The sequence below is a fragment of the Lipotes vexillifer genome, unplaced genomic scaffold, assembly GCF_000442215.2.
Source record: "Lipotes vexillifer unplaced genomic scaffold, Lipotes_vexillifer_v1.1 scaffold445, whole genome shotgun sequence".
Classification (NCBI taxonomy): Eukaryota; Metazoa; Chordata; class Mammalia; order Artiodactyla; family Lipotidae; genus Lipotes; species Lipotes vexillifer.
In genome coordinates, this window is record NW_006774995.1 from 2,125,016 (window position 1) to 2,129,657 (window position 4,642).

Genomic DNA, 4,642 nt, shown 5'->3' on the forward strand with positions numbered 1-4,642 from the left:
TTTTTGTGGTATGCGGGCCTCCCACCGCCGCGGCCCCTCCCGCCGCGGAGCACAGGCTCCGGACGCAAAGGCCCAGCGGCCACGGCCCAGCGGCCACGGCCCACGGGCCCAGCCGCTCCGCGGCATGCGAGATCCTCCCGGACCGGGGCACGAACCCGCGTCCCCCGCATTGGCAGGTGGACTCTCAACCACTGCGCCACCAGGGAAGCCCTCAGCAAAGCATTTTTAAAGGCAAAGTGAGGGACAGGGTCACAGTGTAAGTGATCAGCTCCTGCACAATTCTCTGATTGGTTGATGGTGAGGTAACAGGGCAGTCAACATTACCACTCCTTAGGTGCCAGAAATTCTGGGGGCTATGTACTCATGATCATCAAGCAGTCAATTTCTTCCTTTTGGTGGTGGTTTTTAGCATCTGAAAAATTCAGGAAATATGCATGAGATTCTATTATCTGGGTACTTCAGAGGGGAGCTTCAGCAGAGGATATGCGGGCAGGGTCTGCCCCAGGAAAGCCCCATAGCATCCTGCTCAGTTACAGAGTTAGGAGTACAAGAGGTTTAGTGAGGGGTGATGCCTGTGAGAGGTAAAAGGGAGTAGAAGCTGGCTTGGCAGTGAAAGCGCCAGATTGCTGTACAGATCTGACTGTATCGGCCAATCCATTTGGGAGTTCTTAAGTAAATGTTGCCCTCAGAGCAGTCCCATATTAGGCAGAGATGACTATGTTCCAGTCTCCCTTCCACGTTGAGTCACTGGCTGGGAGCCTCTAGGAATGAGCGTGAAAAAGCCTACATGAAACCTGGAGGTGCTAACAGCTGTAAGGCGTCAGCTCAGGGCAATCCTTGCAGCTGCTGGTAAGTTATTTTTTGAAGCAAGATCTGAGCATCGTACCTCTGTGGCTGCCAGAGCTGGCACTGTTGTCCGGAGGCCCTCTTACTAATTTTCTGCCCCACCTTTTCATCACTGGGCTTATCCAGTCTCTCATAATGTGTGATGAAAACATCAGATAACGAGTCCAGAGGCCTGGGTACTACTTGCATTTGCTAAAAACCATGGGACCAGGGACAATTCATGCATCTTTCTGTGTCTTCTGAAATCTCCAAGATCCCTCCCAACCATGACACTTCTGCGTTTATGATTTGTTCTGGGATTGCCGGGGTTCTACCTCGCAGGCCCGTGTCTGTCTCTTCCAGGAAGTGGGGCTTTTCTTGCATGGCCTGGGTATTGAGAATGGTCATGCTTCATGGCCTTCAAATGCTCTTTGGGCTCACCTACTTTTGCTCCTTTTCAGTTTACATGGGTTCATGATGTAGAAATTCTCCATCCTACCTCCCTGTGTTCATTCTTCCTAGTGTATGTACTGAGCACCCATTATACTCTAGGCACTGTGCTAGATCCGAAGGTGCCAAGATGAAAAAGGCATAGTCCTTCCCCCAAGGAGTCTAGTGGGACCGGCCCAGTGAATGTGCAATTGCCATGAGAGTGTGGAGGGCAGTGGGGACACTGCAGTACAGGTTCCTACTCAGTCTTGGGGAGCGGGGTGTGAAGGGACGTTGTCCAAAGATAAAATCGACCTTGAGTCCTCATGGAATGACAGGGGTTCCTCAGACAAGGTGGTGGTAGGAAGAGAAGGTGAGGAGAGGACATTCTAGGTAGAAGGCCCACAGGCCCAGATGTTCCATGTGGAGAGAGGAGAAACGGTAATTATTCAGAGCACTTAAAGCATCAAATGAGAAGAAAGGGGAAACAGGAGGTGTGATGCAGAGCTCTACTAAAAACCTATCCTGAGGGCAACCCGGAGCCACAAAACGGCTGAAAGCAGCAACAACAAAGTCTTGGCTTTCTCACACCTACTCCCACACACCGGGGTGCAGGGAGAAAAGGTACCACATTCACAGCCCCACTGCGCTTTGGTGCCACAGAGCTTCAGAAGACAGGTGGGTTTTGCTGGGGAAAGCATTCAGGAGGCGGTGGGTGTGCGAGCGCGGGGTAAATTTTCCTGCCTCAGCAACATTCGAGGTGTGTTTTTTCCCCTAGGTGGCAGTTATAGATGTTACTACACATCAAGGTCACGGTCAGGGTACTTGAGGTTCGGCGCATTGCAAGGGGGAGGAGCACAGGCTGGGGGCTGAGACCTTCGCTCTCATGCAGGCGGCACCATTTACTACCGCGAATGACACCCTGGCAAGTTGAAAGCTTCTTCAGTTTATACAGAGCCCCCTCCCTGCTTTACAATAAGGTCCACTGATTTTCTCACGTGCCTTCCTACCTCGCCCAGTCCCTTGTGCAGATGGTAGTGGTTCTGGGACTGCGCTCCCTTAATCAGTATCACCTGGGAACTTGCTAGAACTGCAAATTGTGCTGCACTCCAAATTTACTGAATCAGAAACTCTGGGGGCGGGACCTAGAAATCCCGCCAGGCGTTTCTGGTGATCGCTTAAGTTTGATACTGGTTGATACCACAGATACTGGGTAAACTTTCATAAAAATTTGCTGCCCTAGACATGGGAAAACCAAGCCCTCTCTCCTTAGCTCCACCTGCTGCAGCTTCGCAGTAGCACCAGGAGAGGGCGCCGACGGACCTGCCTTTGCCCCGCTCCTAGCAGATCCCAGCGAAAGGGTAAACACTGGAACGGTAACTTCTTTCTGATGCAGAAGTAAATGACAAATATACGAAAAAAAAAAAAAAAGACTTCAAAAGACTGTGGTATCAAAGTGGCAGTTAAAGAGAAGGCAACGCTCAGAGTCACAGCTGCAGAGGGCAGCGGCGGCGAGTACGTCAGCGTCCCAAATTCCGGAAGCGTCCTGAGCTGAAGTATTTTTTTGCAGCATTTCTTCGAGCCCTTTTCTTTGATATACATGAGACTTCCGACTTTCCTTTGCTCTTTGCTCCTTTTTTTTTTTTTTTTTCCCTACGTCAGGGGATGAAGTCCACTGCCCTGTCTTGAAGTTCACTGATCCTTTCTTCTGCTTCATCTAGTCTACTGTTGAATGCCTCTATTATATTTTTTAATTCAGTTATTCTATTCTTCATCTCTGTGATTTCTGTTTGGGGTACTTTCTTATATTTTCTCATTTTTGAAATGTTCACTTTGTTCATGCATTGTTCTCCTGAGCTTGGTGAGCATGTTCATGACCATTATTTTGAACTTTTTTTTTTTTTTTTTTCCATACGTCAGGTTTTAGCGCCGACAAGCTCCCGGCCTCAAAGGCGTTAGATTTGCCTTTTGCACCAGCCATCTCGGTTCCTCATTGTTCTGCAGCCCTTTGCAGGGTTCACGGCCAAGGGTGAGCAGGGAATGCCCCTACCCGCCACATGCCACTTCCTCATTCAGACCCGCCACCTTTAGTCCGCGATCACCTTTTGATCTCAAGCATTGCATTTGTGTCCCTGCCTGCCTCTTTTTCCTGTCCTCCAGGTCCTGGAGTCCTCATTGTTGTGCTGCTCACAGCTCGAGTTTCCGCACCGCGGGGTTTTGCAGCGAGAGAGGCGCGATGGGACCAGCACTAAACACAGCCCTGAATACTGTGGGGAGGGGGGAGCGGGATGGGGGTAAGATCGACAAAGTCTCCCCACTCTTCCTTTTCGCTCCCCCGGCACCTTTGCATATCGGTCCTTTACACTCACGTCAGGTGGTGGGCACAGGATGGCTCTTGCCTTTGTGTTAGCTAACCCCAAAAGAGAAATATTTATCTCCAGAAACGAAGTAACATGTCAGGGGGCTGATTATAGTGTTTGTGCTATTAGGCGGTTTAGAAACTTTTCTGCAATCGCTTTCTGTAAATTTCATCCCAACACAAATTTAAAAGATCGCATTTTCCAAAATAGTATAATTCAAAATAATGAGGCTTCATTAGATTTTTGTGTTGTTTTTAATAAGACAATTTTTTTTTTTTTTTTGGTACGCGGGCCTCTCACTGTTGTGGCGTCTCCCGTTGCGATGCACAGGTTCCGGACGCGCAGGCCCAGCGGCCATGGCTCACGGGCCCAGCCGCTCCGCAGCATATGGGATCCTCCCGGACCGGGGCACGAGCCCGTGTCCCCTGCATCGGCAGGTGGACTCCCAACCACTGCACCACCAGGGAAGCCCAATGAGACAATTTTTAAAAAGCAGTTTTAGGTTTACAACAAAATTGAGAGGAAGGTACAGAAATTTCTCCCATACACTCTGCCTCCCGCACATGCATAGCCTCCCCATTATGAGCATCACTCACCAGAGTGGTGCATTTTTTACCAGGGATGAACCTACAATGACACATCATCATCACCCAAAGTCCATAGTTTATCTTAGAATTCACTCTTGGTGTTGCACATTCTATGAGTCTTGACAAAAGTATAATGGCATGTAATCTGCTATTATAGTATCATACAGAGTAGTTTCACTGCCCTAAAAATCCTCTGTGTTCTGCCTATTCATCTCCCTCCTTCTCCATCCTTGGTAACCACTGATTTTTTATTAACGTCCATAGTTCCACCTTTTCCAGAAAGTCATATAGTTGGAATCATACAGTATGTAGCCTTTTCAGATTGGCTTCTTTTACTTAGTAATATGCATCTAAATTTCTCCCATGTCTTTGCTTCATTAATTTTTAAATGTTCAAGCCATCTTCTACTTCTGGGGGGGGAAGGGAAGGAGATCGTGTAGG